Raw genomic sequence first — 18706 nt, 5'->3', positions numbered from 1 at the left:
TACACCACAAGAATAGCCAAATCTGAATGACATGTGCATCCCGGAGCATCTGCCTGGCTGAGTGGGTGAGGGTACGTTCTCTGTCAGCCTCCATCCTGAAGTCCCACCACGGCAGAGGCTGAGTTAGTTTTGAGGTTCAGATAGCCTATGTGGTAAGTCAATAAATATTTCATAAAAAATGGTCGTCTTCACTTAGTATCAATTTCATTACTAGCATTTTATCCTTAAGGGCTTATGTTTGGAGTTTTGTATATTTAAAACAAAGTTATTTAGCACCAGAACAGAGATTATGTTGCAAGATACTTTATTTGCTTATTTAACATTTTTAAATATTTTGTGTTCGCGGGGTTTGGGTTGTGACAGCTATCATGGTATCTCTGACTTGTTTTTTTTGGTTTTTTTTTTTTCTTTCAGGGCTACTGAGGTCCTTACTTAGGAGATTCCAAAAAAGAGATATGACGGCCAGCGTTTCTTCAGTCCTCACTGACAAAGAAGACGATACATCTTCATGGTGATCTCAGCGCTTCTGATGCCATTTGGAAATTCGGAAACGGCTCAATTATATCTGTGAGCCATAACTTAATCATCTCTGAAGCTGTTTCCAGGTAAGTCAGAATCATGATGGCAAACAAAGGGAGAGGCAGAAGGAGACATTTCTTCCACTTCTGCATATGAGTGGGAGTGACTGAGTCATGAAAGCCAAAGCTGGGAATGAAAGCAGGGACCAGATGAAATGGCAGGAAAGCCAAGATAGCAAGGAGGGAGGGATCAGGGGTCAAAACAAGCAGGGAACGAACCAGGCTGGGGAGGGTTCATCTGCACCGACTTTGAAGCTTTTTGAGGCTGGGGGAGAAGGAAAGGGTTAAAAGAAAATTTAGAGAGCTTTACTTGATATGAATATTTTACTGAATGAGGAAAAAAAGGTCACCGTCAGCAGTGCTTGAGACCCAAAACTGGTATGAAGTTCAGAGGCATGATGTTATAGGATGGCTTATAAACTGACAATGAGGAAGTTGCTTAACCTTTACAGTGATTGGTTATTATGGTGGGGGTTTCCAGATGGCAGGGGATTGGTTAAAAGTGCTTTTCTTATACCATTTTAGGAGGACATTTTAAATTTCTGTTATGATTATCAGTGGCATATACAAGAAATAACCTAAGGTAAGTTTCATGTACACTTATAAAAGAAGCTGCATTTAGTTTTGCTTATTTGGCATAAATGGTTCTGTTTGCTTGGGAGATAGATGTTCAAGGCTGATCTCCATCTTATTTTATTTTAATTCAAATAAATAAAAATTGTTGAGGGTCTACTATGTGCCAGACACTGTATATTATCTAATCAAATTTTCACATAAATTCTTTAGATGGTATAATTACCATTTCTTAGCTGAGAATGATGGTCTTCAGAAGTTAGGCCAATGATGTCACATGACTGATGAATAGTAGATCTGGGATTCAGACTCTGGTCAGATTCCAAAGCCTGTGTTCTTTCTGTCTACAGCAATGACTCCAGAGTCAGAAGCCAGCCAAGAGAAGGCAGGTTGTAATGAACTGGGTAGAGCTGACAGGGAGTCAGACGTGGACTTTGTGTAACCATATGGGGACAGGGTATCCTCTGGCACAAGGCTTTTAGGGAGTAGACTGTCTTTGGGGAAACACATTGGTAAACTGCCCTGGATGTGGGCCAAGAGATCCCAAGGTCAAGGTCTAGAAGATAAAGGCAAAACCAAATTTCTCTACAGAGGAAGTCAACTAGGATTTGGGACGTAAGCCAAGAATTTGACAGAAGAGGGGAGGAGTTAAAAGAAAAGAGGGGGCCAAGTACAAGGTGGGAGGTGGAAGCTACAGGGAAATGTGGCCAGGGAATGAGGTCCTGGTGATGAGGTACCTGAGGGGCTTTGAAGACTAGAAATGTGCAATATTTAGTCATAAGCAGATTGGTCACTGCACTGTTGACTCCAGCAGTTGTCTGAATTGTCCTGTAAAAGTATGTCACACACACTTGCACAGCCTTGTGTTTGAGACAGGCTCACGTGGAATGTCCCAACAGGAAAACAGAGCGCTGCTTAGTGTGGAGGAAGAGGCGACAGTAGAAAAGAGAATAGGCATAGAAAAGAGAGGGCTCCATACATGGAGCGATTAAGCCTCAGCCAGAGGTGGCCTGGACAGTTATAAACAACCTCCTGCCCACATGTCAAAGATTAACGAAGAGTTTGAAAGAGTTGCTGAATGGCTTACCTCATAAGGCATGAGAATTCAAAACAGTTTCATTTAAATATGAAAGGGCAAGTTGACTTTAGCTGACATCTGGTTTATGAAAAGAAGATATGTCTAAAAGAGCTACTCAAGGATGAAATGGGTGACCTTGGGCAAGCAGTAAATTCGCCATCCTTGGTAACGTTTAAGCACAGATAATAACAAAACCCAGGCATGGCAGTGGCAGAGAGGGACTCAGGTGTTGGAAGGGACCAACTATACAACCTGTTGAATTCCCTCACAACCCTGAGAGTCCAGATTCTAAGTCTATAAATTCGTAAGTCTACAGATTTGCAATTTGTAAGGCTCCTAAGTGAATTAAGTATCCAAGCAAACAGAACCATTAACATTGGAGAGATAAAGTTGCCTTACTATTGAGACACACTTCTGGGTCACTCAGGACTTTCTCCTATGCTCCCTGACACTCCATTATGAGTGGTGTGGTTTAGGCAGCCCAGGATTTGCTTTTGGAGCAGGTGGGCTAGTGTGCCTGTCTGAACAAGGATTCAGGCTTCAGTGTCAGCTGAAGAGGAATCTAACCTTGTTTGCCTTTTGAGATTTGTGTCTGAACCTGACCACCCTTTGTCCCAACTCTTTAGTGATGTCCGAGGGCTGGAGGCACCTCAAGGGAGTGAAAGCCCACCCGCGTCATGAGAGATGGAAGAGAAAGAGAGAAAGAAGCAGCAGTCTATGGAGAAAGTCAGGAACAACTAGCTCCCTTTTCTCCCTGGCCTGGCCAGAAAGAAAACAAACCAGATGCTGCTTCAATCCTAGACTGTTTGCAGGCACAAAGTATATATCAATGGCTGAAAAACAACTAAGAAGATTATATTAAAAAAAAAAAGTTTCCTGGATTTTCTCTCAAAATGCACCCAGAAACCCAGAATAGTATATTCCTGCAAGTTGGAGAAAAATACCTAAGTAAATATGATATCCTGCCAATGCTCAAATTTTGAATCAGCCAGGGATGAAGATAGCTTGGGTACATGAAATTCGTAGATAAACCATAAACTTACAAAAAGCAGACTTTATTGGTTTGAATTTCAGCTTGTAAGGTATTTCACCACCCACTCAGGGTAGAACGACAGTGAGTAGTCAGAAGTCACGAAGGAGGAGGAGACGCAAATAACTTACATCAACCACAAACTAGATCATCAGCCCTGGAAAGTTGACTGTAGACCTCAGACAGTCTCTGATATTTGAATTAAGATTAAAAGTTCCCATATGAAGCCGGTCTAGGAAAGGCATTCTTGATGACTCTCTCAGACTCTCTCATGTGTTAGATTCCTCCACTGAGTGGGACTGAACACGTCTCTGGGGTTCACACCCACTCAGATTAGGTTCAAGAGGCTAAGCAGTTCAGTTCTTGCCCCAGAGCTTCCTTCCTTTGCGGTAACTAGAAGTCAGTTGACCACCTCACCTAGGAGTTCTGGAAGAATTCTGAGTCCCATGTAAGCTGCCTGTCAGCTTCAGAAATGGTTTTCTTCCAAGAAACTATTTTTGAGTTGTGAAAAATGTTAGCACGCATGACCTCCTGTTCTTCCACGTTATGAGCATTTTGAAGCCATTTCTCCAATCCAGATGTCGTGCTAAGTTCTGCAGATACAAAGATGAAGACACCATCGATGCTTTGGAATAGCTTGGAGCTTAGTCAATACGGTGCTCATGCGAACAAGATGAAAACCCAGCAGGCTAACCACTAAAGGGCAGAGTGTACTGTGCACGCAGGGGCTCTGGAATTTGGGAAAGGCCTCCCAGCAGAAGAGGAGCCTCAGCTGAGCCTCTAAGGATGGTTGAATGCAAGTTAATCAGGTGAGAAACAGGGAATGGCATTTCAGAAGGCAGGAATGGTACCTTGCAAAGGTACAAAAGAGGGAGAGATTAGGACAGTGGCATAAGGAGAGCAAGTAGTGCCAGGGTCAAAGCAGTACATTGTACCCTCTGGCTACCTAAGAGTTTTCCTGGAAAATGAACAAAGGCATGGTGAAGCTCAGGTGCTTTCCTGCATTTGACATTCAACAAACCTAGAGATACCAACTCAGAGCAAAAGGAAATGACACACCCTGACTGGTTTCTTTGTGATACCCCAAGACAAGCGCCAAGGGACTTAGAGATTACTGTCTCTGGAACAGTCAGGGCTGCTCATGTGTGTGTGACCTGCAGCCACAAAGCGCTCTGTGCTCAGAAGCCTTTGGACTTGGGCGAATCTCTGCAAGTGTTGTCTTGAAATTCTTTAATACATCTTGATCAGAGGGCCCTTCATTTTCATCTTTCCCTGGGTTCCCCAAATAATGTAGCTGATCCTGAGAATAGGTCATTTTCAAAGAATTTAAAATAGTTTAGTACTGTCATATACAAAGTGGAAGGAGGGCAAGGTGGCTGAGGAGGTTGAGAAGGTAGGCAGTGGCATATATGGAAAAGCCTGGAAGCCTTGCCTTTAAAATTTGCCTGTGGGAGAAGGATAGTCATTGAAGACTTTGAACAAGAAAGTAACGCGAAGAGATTTGACTTTTAGATCACTCTAGTGTAATGTAGGTGATGGAGTGGAAATGTAACAGTTTTTCCCATATAAAATTAACACCTTTTTTTGTTCAGATTTCATTTATCAGGTCAGGTCTGAATTTTTGATCCATGTCAAAATGCAAAGGTCCCTGAGAGGAATAACTGCTGCTATGCTTAATGTACATTTTAGGGTCAATTAAGATAGCAAGACCTGTGAGTACTTTTGAGAACTGGAGGTCGGAAAGAGAGAATGGAAACCAGGAGGCAGAGGGTTCTGTGTGGAGGAGGGGACCATAGAGAGGCTGAGCCTTTAGAGGGAAGCTTATAGGCTTTTTCTTTGTTTTCATTTTTCACAAGACCAGCCTGACCCACACGTAAGATTTTTTTTTCCCTAAAATTGCTTTTAGCACTCCCTACCTAGAGTCATTTAGTGCAGCAGTTCTCAAAGTGTGGTTCCCAGGAAAGCAGCATCAACATCATGTGTTAGAAATGCATTCTCTGCCCCATTTTAGGTACACTGACTCAGAAACTCTGGGGGCAGAGACCCTGCAATCTGCTGCTACCAGCCTTCCAGGTGATCCTCATGCAGCTAAGACCTGTTGCATCATCGTGAGTTATCTATGTCCTTGGAACTCACACATGACCAGTGGAAGTGCCTATCTGGTATTAGAATGGAGAATCAAAAGTGATTTTCATACCAAGAAAAAGTTTGGCTTTGTTCTAAACATGCTTTTCATGGAAGTATATTCAGTGGGTGATCTAAGGTTATATATGATTACAGTGTCTTCATAGGTGATAATTCCATAGTTCCAGAATGACTATAAAAGGTCATGTATTATTGCACAGACTCAGAATCATAGCTGCTGGAGCTAACAATGGCATTTAGCAAAACAAGATAAAGATGATTCTTTTTTGTGTATGCAAGCACGGTTGTTATATGGGAAGCATGTTTCACTTGTACCGTCATCTTCCAAAGGAAAATCTTTGCTGATAGTGCTGGAATTTTCATTTCTCTGCGCCTTACGTTATACCAGTAGTGTCACGGCTATGTTAATACATATCCAAAAGTTGCTTTCGTTTACATAGTCTATAAAATTTCTGAAATGCAGTCTAAGTTGTTGTTAAAACCAGCATTTCTCAGATTCTTTCCATTGTCCTCTATGAGTAATCCAATATACATGGAAGGATAAAAGAGTAAACACTTTTGTGATAATCCAAATTTTTCCAATGGAATTTTAAACAATTTGACAGTTCAGTCTTGTTAAAAAGTGATATAAAATAAATGCTTCTTAGCAAACAATTGTCCAGTAAATATTATAATTCTGTCTCATATTCTCACAGTGGATTGCTTTCTGAGTCTTTCAGTGGAATTCTTTCAAATTAGAGCTCAATGATCTTCTTTATATTTTATCCAAGGTTTGAAATACATGAACCTGTCTCTACTTACTTGAACAATGGCCTCTATTATGGTGTCTTTTTCTTTAAATCCAAATATTATACTCAGCATTTTAGGAATTCCCTATTCCAAATACAGGCAATTAAATTGTCTATAAGTTATTCAGAGCCCTAGAAAACGAAATGAAATAGGAGTTTGTACTTTGAAATGAGTTCAAAAATGTGTACCATTTGTCAATGCTAGACTCTGTCAAATAGTCCTCATTATCTTCTGGTTCTGCTGTTAACAGACGAAATAATCTGACACAGACTTCTCTAACAAAAATATTTCCTTCTAGGAGAAGTCTGGCCTTTCTCAGCAATCAGGATTCAAATTCTTGACCTTGAAGATGGGAGAGAGAACAGAATGCTTCTTGGTGCCACTCTAAGCTGGATGATATTTGAAAACATCCCCCAGGATGAATAGGGGAACATGCATGGAAATTTGCATTGCTTTTAGCAAAATCTAGGACTAATTTGGAGCGGATAGCCTGGTACTCCAGAATAAGAGAAAACCAAGTGTGGAACTTTGGAACCCCTGGAGATGTTGCCTGGGGACAGGGCTCAGATGCAAGGTTCACATCACTGGCCAAAGAAGGCAAGATGATTCTGAGTTGAGACCAGAACAAAAGTGGTCATCATCCTTTCCTGTTCAGTGACTGTTTACCCCAACCTCCTTTGCATTTGCCCTTTTAATTTAGGATCCTGAAAGTGTGATTCTGTTCCCACCCTCTTGTAAACTTCAGTAAAACAAGGAAGTAAACAAGTGTTTATTGAACCAACTTGAAGGAATGAAAGAATGGTGGTCTCCTTAATCATTTCAGGATACTTGAATATTAACCCAAATGAATTTCTAATTAGTGGACTTTGAGACAGTGTGAAGAAAGTGTCTGGGAGCAAGAGCCTCTTTCTAAGAGCAAAGGGGCTGGGGTTACAAACTCATTTCTTTTCTCCCCAGCTGCCTCTTCCACCTCTTTCCACATATTATCCTTCTTGGCAGGGAGCAGGGGGGATAGGGTATCCATCAACGCCACCATTTTCCTCTTCCATCATATCACCATTTCCTCTTCCTTGTCTGGTGCCTGAAACCCTCACTGTCCGTCTCCATCCATCAGTGAAAGGGTGGGATGGCAGAAAGTGGGAATTCCCTACTGAACACTTCTACTTAGATATCCTAGAGGGACTATAAATACCATCTGAAAAATAAACTCCCTACATCCATACCTGCTCCTTATGTTGAAGAGCCTCTGTTATTATGGTATCATCACCCAGTTGGCCAAGTGAAGAGTTTGGAGATACTGGGTTCCTTGGATGGTAGTTAAACTACCATGAGGACATGCAGGGGGGGTTGTATGCAGCGTGAAGAGTGAGAAGAAAAGGTATTTTGGAAAACAGAGATTAGGTTTCAGCCTGGAACATGTGGAGAAAGGCAGGAGCTAGGGTCTGAAGGGCAGGCATGGGGCGCCAGAGTCCACAGTAAGGCTCGGAAAACCTCAGCTAGAGCGGTGGCTAGAAGGTGGGTAAAGTGAAGAGAAGAGGGGCAACTACAAGTGTCTTCCCTGGATGGGGGGCACTTCTCTAACCCTCCAGACTTGAGAGGCATTCTCACTTCCTTTCCTGCTCAGCTTCCAGTGACAATGTTTCCATGCTGAAACACCCTAATGCATGTGATTGTTTCAGAGACAAGTTCTAGAAAGGACATGGTCACATCTCCTATTGAACCCAGTCCAACAAACAAACCGAAAGTAATCAGAACTAATTCATATCTTTGCTCAGTCTCTCAGGAAACAGGCAAAGGTGGAGCTGGGATAGACAAAGTATGTTTTCATGCCCAATAAAAGTAGCAAATTGTTGCACAAATCCATTCATCCTTCATTCACCACTTTTCATACTCCTCACTTCCTAATATCTTCTGAAAATCCCCACACTCTCAACTGCCAACTTCAGTACCCACTCACTTTCTAATATAAACCTTCCAGCTTCTCCAGATTGCCCCCAGCTATTTACTTACACCAAAATTCATAATAAGGTCCAGGTGAATGTGTGAGTCTGCGTCAGTGGGAGGGATCCTCCCTGAGTCAGGGAAATGGGCTGATTCACTCACATTGTTTCTGCCTGCAATGTTCTTCCTTCAGCTATCTGTGTGGCTTTTTTTATAAGAAGAAGAAGGAGAAGAAGGAGGAGGAGGTGGAGGAGAAGGCAAACTTAAAAAGGTGAGCCGTATGTCCTTTCAATGTGCCACGGATACATTGTTTAATAGGCTTACACAAGAATGTGCCTTATTTTACTCACTGTTTACTATGGATTAAAAATCCTAGATGTAGTGAAGTTACTTGTTATAGATTTTTTCCAGGAGAGACCCAATTTCTGTCTGTTAGATAACCTCAAAGAATATAGTTTATATAGAATATAGTAGGACGTTAACCAGTTTAGTCTCCAATGTAACATCCTTTCTTAGTTGAGCACTCCGTTGTTAAACTCCCTGTAAATGACAGATTTTTCAATGCCCTTTTGAACCAATCTTAACATTTTATTGATCCTTTACTAACTACTGAGTAGAATAAATCTTTGACATATGTTCAGCTTCTATTTATGCAAGAGTCGCTTTTTGACTGTTTGAAAATTATACTTTAACAACTCTTACTGAACCTTAATGTCCTTCAGATACCTGCTCAAATGCCACCTTCTTGTGGAGGCTTTCTTTGACCATGCTATAGAAAACAAGACCCTGTGGACATGCTCAGTGTTTCCTAGCTCTGTTCCTTTGTTTTATTTGCCTCACAGCATTTATGTCTACCTGATACTTCATTTTGATTTTTTTTTTGTCTCTAGCCACCAGAACGGAAGCTCTGTGACCTTAGACACTTTGTACCCCACTGCCTGAAGTGATAGCTGGCATGTAATGAACACTCAACGAACATGGAATGAATGAATGAATGAACATTCTAGTATCATGCATCCCTGCTCCTCAGAGGCTAATTACATTGTATACAACCACACTTGTCAACCCTACACTTGGAATGATGGTGCATATTAAAAGGTATGGTCCTGAAGTTGTATTTTTTTCTGTCACCATTGAGTGACTTCTTCTGGTCCCTTTAGAGAGACAGATACCTTTGCAAGTTTGGTTTTCCATCCGTTAATGGGGCCATAACACACCTGAGAAACCATCTATACCCTTGCATGTGGCACTTGAACTTTTCAATGTGGAGACCCATATAAAGGCCAATGTAAGTGACATTATCATTGCTGTCTCATTGCTTCAACTATTAATAGTGATAGTCAACGATGACAACTTTCAGGCAGTATGAAGCCTTTCAGAGTGTTTTTTTTTCTTCCAGAGTCTTCAAGACTAATACTCAACCTGAAAACATCTTCCTCTTACCAAGACAGCACTTCCTAGGAAAACAAATTTTTCAGGTAATTTTACTTCAGTACAAGTGGGCTTCTCTCCTTGTACAGCACATGAGTAAGAGAAGAAACTCACTTATGAAGTACTTTACTACCTTGTCTAAATAAGGGAAAAGAAAATGTACCAGGAAGCCTCAGAGCCAAATTGAGCTCAAATGCAGGCATCCTCCTCAGCTACACCTCTCAGGAAAGCACCTCCTTTAAATACATATTTGTACCACTTCAACATCAGAAAAACTTGGTATTTTCCAAAACAGTTTTTTTTCCCCTGCCCAATAGCTAGAAATTTCTTAGGAGTGAGTGTCTTCCCTAAAACAACAAACCATCTTCTTTTAGCTCTGTGCCCTCAGAGAAAATAAGACAGCCTCAGAGATTTGAGTTTCCGTAACCTCAGCACTTGTAGACAGTAAGCAGACTAGCAGGGGACTTCACCAACAGTTATGATCTGGTGGTACAGCGGGAAATCTGTTTTTGGAAGCTAAAATCAATGGGCACTCCTTGAGCTGGGAAGATTCTGAGGTTTAGCAGCTTAGATAGCAGAGATGGTAACATGCTGACAAAGATGGCTGAAGCCATACGTCAGGGAGCAGTCCTATTGTAACTACATTAGGAACACTCCAATGATTGTAAGCATAGAACATCTCTGTCCGAGTTCAACAGAAATTGTAAGAAACCTCAGATTACTTCTCAGAGGAGCAGGGAGCATCGTCTGTGCTAAAATCAGAAAGTGGAGTGGCCTGGAGGCCTTCCTAGAGAAAGGTTGGAAGTTACCAGGGCATTTGATTCAGTCCACCTTGGCAGGAAGACCCTAAGAATGCTTTTCGGCTCTTCCTCTGGATACTCCCTCTTTAAATTCCTTAGTGGCTGTCTCCACTTTCCCATATCAGGTCAAATATCTTAGCAAGTGGAAAATATCCTCTTATTATAAAACAAAAATATGGAGGACTTCTGCCCCATGCCTCCAAAAGATTGGTTAATGGGTGGTTACATGTTTACTGTCTTAGTGTAAGGCTAAGTGTGCACTTTGCAGGCTGATGAATTGGAAACTTCTCTTCAGTAGGTGACAACAGGCCTGCTTGAAAATTATTTCTCCTGTCAAAATAGTACTGATAGTAATAGCTACTATGCATGGAGAGAGCATAGTAGTAAAGAGCATGGGCCATGGAGTCAGATGGATTCCTGACTCTGCTGCTTACTGTTTGTCCATTTCCTAAGCAAGTTACTTAACCTCTGTATGTTTTAGTTCGCTCGAGTATAAAATGGAGATACACAAGGAAACTAACAACGGCAAACGATTTCAAATGTTTGCTAGGTACTAAACATCATTCTGGTGTTTTGCCTTCCTTAACTAATTTAATGCGTTCCATGACCCTATGAGGTGCGTGCCTTTGTTATGTGACCCCTGAGTTTCCTGCACTCTCCTGCCTTGAGTGCCAGAGACCCTGGACACCTGTGAAGGAGGATGACATGCTTCACGGGCATTATCTCATGTAATCCTCACAGCACTTTTATGAGGAGGGCACTCTTATTTGACCCACTTCTGCTTGAGAAAACTGAGGTGCAGAGGTTAAGTAAGTAGCAGTAGTAAAGACAGTAAAGACAGTAAAGACAGTTAAGTAAGTAGCAGTAGTAAAGAAAAATAGTGGAAAAATAGGCAGACCATGCTGTTAATTATTAGGCATCATAATATTTGTTCCCCCAGAGCTCCCCCTGTTTGTTAAAGGGGAATGAAACCAACTCAAATCACATGTTTGTGAATGGGAAACATTTAAAAAGGATGGCTGAAGAGCTGCCTCCAGTGCTTGCATCAAAATAAACAGAACTGATAGACACAATCAAAATCTCTGGCTTTAATTTTGTTGTTGTTGGGTTTTTTTCCCCTTTGGTACAGGATTTTATGATGAAGTTTCCATGAGAAAAGGGATCCTGTGGTCATGTAAAATAATCAACAAAAAGAATGTAGGAAAGGGTACTGGTAAGCCATATGAGGAAATCACTAACAAGATGTTTGTCTCCATACTGACATGAGATTACCCAAATGTATGATTTCACAATCTACAAGATGGCAATAAACTGCCCCTAGAGGGCGCCAAAGTGATCTCTCTGTCTCTCTCTCTCTCTCTCTGTCTCTGTCTCTGTCTCTCTCTCTCTTTTTTGCAAATCTGTGTCTGTAGATCTGATCTGGACCTCCTGCATCTCTGAGGGTTTCTGGATGGTCCTTAAAAAGCCCCTCAGGGCCTTCCTCTGGTTTGGGGTGTGGGCCACGGTCACCCAGAAAGCTAAATGCAGCCTCTGGGTGATAAAAGCCCTGCGGTAAACTGACTTCCAGCTAACCGCAGGGCAGGCGAGAGCGTCTAATGCAACCACAAAGTGGTTTGCTGGCACAGAACTTTCCCAACCTTTGGAACAAGATACCAGCGGATGTTGTTTAGTCTCCATCTTGGAAATCTTTCTCTCGGCAAGAGGAAAATTCTGATATCCATCAGTCTGAAATCAGCTGGGCACAGCCTTAGGTGGAGGCAGGGGGGCAAGCATGTTGTTTGTGGGATCTCACAACCTCAAAACCTATGGTCGTAAAGGAGCTGCTTACCCAATTAATTATGAAACAGGCAAGGATACAGACACTGGTGGGGATCAACAAACTGCATGTAGACTAGCAGAGCTCCTTGAACTATGACATTTGTTTTCCTAAAAATGTTAAGAGAAATTAAATTTTAATGCAGAATTAGGGGTGCTTGATGAACTTCTGGAGTCTTCAGTATGCATGCAATACCTAGCATCTTGCTGTCAGCTCGACGTGGACTCCTAACAGATGTCCTTTGTCAAGGTCGCTGTGTTGAGCTTGAACAGAACCACTGACCTCATGCAATCAGGCTGCTGCATTGGGATCCCTGTTCTGAAGAAACTGAGATTGACAGTGTTGAGACCTTGAGTTTTTTTCTTTACAGTATCGCCACTGCTTATTCTTCAGCCCTGCCTTTGAGCTAGAAATTGATGTACTTGGCTGATGAGACTAAATTACATGAAAGAATGGCTTTCATCATATTGCTCAATTTAGGGATTTCTTTCATTTCAAAGCCAAGGTTAATTACCTCTAGAAAATGTTAAGCAATTATCCACTAATAATAGCAGGGAAGATGCTCCTGGAGCAACCAATTCAAGGTGGAGGGAGGATTTGTGAGGAAGGCAAGAGACTTAGATTTGAATTAGCGCTGAGAAATGAAAACTATGTTAAGCTTTTAAAGACTTTAATGGGGAGAGACAAGACTGTTGCTTTAGCCCTTCAGCAGCCTTGGCCGTCAGTTTATCCCATTTTTTTTTCCAGGACTTGGAGGAAAGACCTAGTTGATGCATATTCCCTGTGATTTTTTCCTGTAACCGCTCATAACCGAGGGTGGAGGGGGCTCAGGTCTCTGGCAATCAGTGGGATATAGCAAAGGTGTGGGCTCTGCATTAAAGGTGAAGAAGAATCTAGTCTGAGACTTTTCAGTTGCATCCAGGGATTTCCTATGTTGCTGTATATTAGAGTACTCATAGTTCGGAGACTTGCTCTTGGAGTTCAGTGATGAGTGATGTCTTCCAAAAGCCTGGGCCCTTCCACGTGCACCACACACACACACACACACACACACAGTGCTATTTTATCTCTCCCTCTCATGCTCAATTTCAAGTCATTGTACAATGATAAAGCTTCCAAGTAAAATTATCTGCCATTTGCTCAGCTCAAGATCCTATGGCAGGTGGACATAGAAAGCTGAACAATCAACACTCTGTTCTTTCTTTGATTCCTTTAGTTCGAGAAGGAAGCCTGCGGTTCTTTGTGTACAGAAGCTTGTTACCACATGCTGGACTTTCTCCCTGTTGTGGACATAGTTCTCACGCAGCCCCAGGATTCCTTAGCATCTGGGAGGAATGCTGGTCAGTAGATACCAGAAGATGCTTGGAGGAGTGGGCCCAACCTGGTGCTGAAGTGGGGGCAGTTGAGATACTTCTCTATCCCAATAAGGCTTCAATGCAGGGGATGCCAATTCTAAAAGCAATGCTAGCAGGCAGCTGCCTGCTGTTCAAATAAAATCCTGTTGCCACATGAATGCATTTCAGTTCCTTTCTCTCCAGACAGAGCAATTCCCAGATCTCATGGGCTAACCATAAGATGATCTTAGAACCCCCAAATTATAGCCCTTTAACATTTCAGTATTAATCTCCTATGTGCTTAGGCCTAAGTACGATAGAGTTTACAGGAATTGATCTTTAAATTGAAGCTCAGAGTTTCAAGGATTCTGCAAGGGAGAAAATTATTTAGTTGCTGGGAGAGAATTATTTATTTGCAATTATGAGCAATGAGAAATCAGGATTCTCATTTCTGACAGGTAGCAACCACCATCAGTATGTGGTGCCTATTTTGGACAGTTTAGGACCTGATGTTAAAGCCTACCTTTAAATATTGAAAGTAAAGAAAAATAAGAATACATCATGTGACAAATCTCCCAGGTAATGCAAACAAAATATAAAACTTTTCTAGACAGAGAGTGAAATTAGTTAAATTCATGTTACAGAAACCACACAACCTAAACAGACTTGTTTTCCTTCTTTTTCTTCTGTGAAGTTCCAAGGGCATTTTGTCAACTAGGCAAAGCTCAGTTACCAACCTTTGCCTTTTTTTTTTTTTTTAACCACGTTCTAGCTTGGTCACAACTGTGGGTTTACCTGTCTGTTTATTCCCATGTCTGAAATATCACTAAATGTTACATAGATGAGCTGGAAAGAACAGTCAGAGACTCTTAGTCCCATCCTTCTATTTTATAAACAAGGAAACAGAGACTTAGAGAAGTGGAGTAACTTTTGTAAGGTCCCACAGCCAGATAGTGGCAAAAGTGGGATGCAAATCCAGACTTCCTGACTCCTAGTCCAACAGTGTTCGGATGCAGATTGTACACACGATGTGAGATCTTCCTTGAAATGCGACATGCCACCGTAAGACCCCAGGCAGAGCGCACCACATGCAGCCACAAAGGAAAGGAGTGAAGCAGGAAATGAGGAAGAGTTTAATTTGGAGGCTGTGTTTCTTTGCATCCTCTAAATATTAGCTCTTAGGCACAAAGCCCCATTCTTCTGACCCAAGAAATCACCGCGACATTGAAATTACCACAGATATTGAGCTAGAGGTGTTCTTAGGTCCACATGAGATGCCGTGGAGTTACTACATTTAAACCTAATATAAGTAGGTTATAAAAATATAAATATAAAAATATTTAAAGGCAAGTTTCTTTAAGCATTACAGTGTAGAGTTGGTCTGTGCTGATAAACTGATGCAGGTCTGATGACTATATAGTACTGATTCATTCATTCATTCATTTCCTCATTGATTCACTCAACAAATCCTTGTTGAGTGCCTAGTCCATGTCAGGCGATGCAGTGGTGATCAGGACAGGCATAGCCTTGGCTCCCTTAGAATGTATAATTTAGTGGGTACAATGGGCACTGTACACATATTTGCAGTAATTTATGGTGGAGCACACCACAGAACTTCATGAGGAACCAAGTCCCTAGATTGATATTCTAACTCTGGTTTTTCATGAAGGTAGTTTGGAAAGCGGTGGAGACATTTGGGTTGTTATAATCCTGGAGGGATTGTACCCACCTTTAGGTATAAGGAAGCAAAGATGGATATTTTGTGCTTTGTTGCCCTGCCGTGCAATGTAGGGATTTTCCCCACATCCTTTGAGACCGTTCACAAAGGTGAAAAACCTGCTTTTAATTACCCAAGCCTAGACTCTAATTCCACTTATAGGTCTACATGAAGTATCTTTTGCACAGCTTGAACATATTAGGAATGCTCAAGGAATGAGTCCATGTGGAAGACATTTTGTTTTGTTCCCTTATGAGCACCGTCCAGACTTTCATAAGAGTGTGCCACTGGTAGCTATGCTGCTAATAAAACACAACTCTATCGGGTTACATTTAGAGCTATCTCAGCCATAAAGATGGAGCATAGAGGTATATCAAAATTCATTTCCAAATATAAATTACTTTCTTTTCATTATTCCATTATGTTAGGACACCGTGTTGACTATAGCTTATTTTACTTATGAATTTCATTTCTGGTTGGTTTGTGAAGGAAAGTGAACAAGATCTCAAGGACCAGGAAGAGAATTCTATTGTTTCTCCTCTCTAGTGTCTAGGAATGCCTTTGATGGTGTCCCTTAGCTGACAATTGTTGTGGCTGTGTCCATTGAATGGTTACTTGTTTAGGTAAGGTACAGGGGCTTTCAAATCTTCTTTTCTCCTGTTTCAATGACTGTGGCATCAGAAGATGACAGACTGAAGAGAAACCCAAACACATGAAGGGATGTAGAAGGTGTGACTGCCTACCTGTACGTTAATTTTTGTCTGCACAATCCTGAAAGCATATATCTATCTAGATTTTAGTTTACTGGAACACAACACTCAGAGAGAATTTTTGTAACTAGTGTATATGCTATGGAACTAAAGTCACAAGAAAGAGTTCAGATGCCAGATCGTGGCAGTGAATGCAGGGAGATCCAGGAGCCCACAAGCTTAGGAACGCCAGCCTTTTTACAGTTCTACCTGTGACTCCACTTTTCTGGCTGAGGCAATGCAGGAGAGTCTGAATCAATGACGAACATGTAATAGATCGTGGACTTAACAGTAATGTTGAAAGAGCTTCAGTGTACCTGGGAATTTCACATCCTCGAGCACCATGATGTTCTCAGGCACTTTTCTGATAACTCTTATTTCCTAACCTTCCACAAAACAAAGGTGTAGCAATGCAGGTTATAGGTGACAGACAACCATCTTCTTTATAGATGGAGAGAGATAGCAAGCCTTTGCTGACTCAATTTTATTCCTGTTGCTATTTGATTCAGCTATTTGATAGCTTAGAGTTGGACAAGCAAGACAGAGCAGGATCCGGGGAAGACAGGCATTAAAAAGAGCACATAGCCCTGAAAGATGACTTCCCTGGAATCTTTGACTGCACTTGAATATAGGGCAGACCTGGCCCCTGCTAAAGAACCTCCTGATAGCTATAGTAGCTTACAGTTACCAAATCACCATGGTGCTTTCTTAAAGAAGTCTGACTTAGTAACTAAACTTCAAACGTTAACAACTTGTTGTTGTTTTGGGTTTTTTTTTAATCTTTACAATTTTGACTCTCCAAAACTGAATGAGGGCCATAGAGTTGGAGTTTGTGACTCAAGCATTTTTAAAATAATGTTAGTGTGGGACTCCTATCTCTGCTCTAAAAAGAAGCCTATCGGGGCACCTGGGTGGTTCAGTCAGTTAAGCGTCCAACTTCAGCTCAGTCATCATCTCGCAGTCTGTGAGTTTGAGCCCCGCGTCAGGCTCTGTGCTGACAGCTCAGAGCCGTGAGCCTGCTTCGGATTCTGTGTCTCCCTCTCTCTCTGCCTCTCCCCCTCTCACGCTCTGTCTCTCTGTCTCTCTCTCAAAAATAAATAAACATTAAAAAAAAATTTTTTTAAGGAAACCTATAGCAAGAGAACACTTGGGATTTTTTTACTTTGGGGATGTAGCCCCTGCATGTGAGGTCAGCTCTCCTGGTAGCCGGGATGAGATGACCAACTTGTTTTGCCAAGGCCTCCAAATTGTCTCAAATGGCAACTAATTTTAGTTGAAATGGACTTAATCCAAATTCGAACCAGGGACTGAGAAGAGCAAGGCTCCATATCCCATTACAAGAGCTATCCAGATTCCCCATAATACTGTATATTAAATCCTTATAATAAGCTGCTTTGTGAGTCTTGGTGCTCGTTCAGTATTTTCATTGCAGTGATTACCCTATGGTCTGCTGGCCAGCTGAAGCTGGAGTCCTCTTTCCCTTGATACGTTTCCATAACATCTCTCATCGGCCCAGTGAAACTTGTTGTTAAGGGCAGAGCTAATCTATTGCAGCCTGCCTTGCTGCATCATGCCAAGAAACTTGGTGTGTTTCTTTCAGCTATTTCTGTGAGGACAGTTCACTTCTTTGGAAGAGTTTTAGCTCCATCGAGTCAGTGAACAATCCAGCTGCAAAGAATAGCTCTTGAAAACAGCCTCCCCAATCCATCCTAAAAGTGGGCGCCCCTCGCCTAGACTGACACCAAAATGAAGGTGTTATTTCATATAATGGGTTTTAACATGCATGCATTTGGATATTTAAATATCCATGCATTCCAAAAGAATCTGTGGGAACTTTTTTAAAAAGTACCAGGATTTACATATCCTTGAGTGACATGGTTTCCTCATTCCAGGCCCACCTCCGCTGCCCACCGCTCGGGCTACTTGTTTGTAGCTTGTTAACTTTGTTGGGCGCTGACAACAGAGAGGGTTGAGACAGCTCCAGGCTAGTAGGATAGAGCGACAAATAAACTAGACTTTTGTGTGATATATGTACAGGAGCCAAGAAACTCAACAATACCAACCAGTTTGAAGACAGCCCAATAGAGTTTGCTTTAAATTCTAGGGCTGGGTAAGTAAACACATTTGTCAGCAGCTGGGCAGAGGGGAGGGTCCCTGACAAGGGCTGAGCAGTGTGGTCCTCTCACCTGGCAGGAGGGACCTGGAAGATGGGTGGACATCTGACTACATCCCCTGTCTCATGCTCCCACCCTCCATCTGGCTTGTCTCTCACCCTCATGTTTTCTCTTAGCAGCTCATTTATGAGACGTTCACCTCTGTGATTTGTCCCTGCATCTATTGTTTTGGGTTGGCACCCACTGCTGGCACCCACTGCTCTTGGCCTCCTCTCCCGTCTTGGACCCTGTGTTGGGAACAAGGTTTGCTCCTCTGGCTTAGCATTCTCCCCTCACCGATGATCTCGGCCTCCACCCCAGGCTGTCCTCCACCTGATCCCTTGTCTCTGGGCTCAGGGAGTAGGTGTCAGCTCAGTTCCAGCCACACCCTTGCTCCGTTCTTAACAGGGCCAAGGGTTTTTGTTTTGTTTTGTTTTGTTTCCTCTTCGGGTCCCACCCTTACGCTCTTCCTGCCATTTTGAAACAAAACCCAATGCTTTAGGCCCCGATAAAACAAACAAACTGACAAATATATTAAAGAGCCAAGTCTGGGTCAAAAATCAAAGCAAAAC

The 18706-nt window shown here is 42.1% G+C and overlaps 2 long non-coding RNA genes across 4 annotated transcripts; both read left to right on the top strand.

Moving 5' to 3' along the window:
- The first annotated feature begins 420 nt into the window (after window positions 1–420).
- Window positions 421–7415, top strand: LOC109268783 (uncharacterized). 2 transcript variants are annotated; one of them, XR_002080785.2, is made up of 4 exons: window positions 421–605; window positions 1104–4068; window positions 5271–5367; window positions 6492–7415. It is a non-coding gene; the product is annotated as an uncharacterized LOC109268783 (long non-coding RNA). The 2 variants fall into 2 exon arrangements; XR_008419558.1 differs by having other exon boundaries at window positions 5271–7415.
- Window positions 7416–7555: 140 nt separating this feature from the next.
- LOC109268782 (uncharacterized) lies at window positions 7556–13694 on the top strand. Of its 2 annotated transcripts, XR_002080784.1 has the most exons (3): window positions 7556–8405; window positions 9025–9232; window positions 13398–13694. It is a non-coding gene; the product is annotated as an uncharacterized LOC109268782 (long non-coding RNA). The 2 variants fall into 2 exon arrangements; XR_002080783.2 differs by lacking the exon at window positions 13398–13694 and having other exon boundaries at window positions 9025–9245.
- The last annotated feature ends 5012 nt before the right edge of the window (window positions 13695–18706 follow it).

This window comes from Panthera pardus, unplaced genomic scaffold, assembly GCF_024362965.1.
Source record: "Panthera pardus isolate Hobbes unplaced genomic scaffold, ASM2436296v1 HiC_scaffold_6, whole genome shotgun sequence".
In the NCBI taxonomy this organism is placed as follows: Eukaryota; Metazoa; Chordata; class Mammalia; order Carnivora; family Felidae; genus Panthera; species Panthera pardus.
Note: the sequence above shows the minus strand (reverse complement) of the source record. Positions and strands in the feature narration are given on the sequence as shown.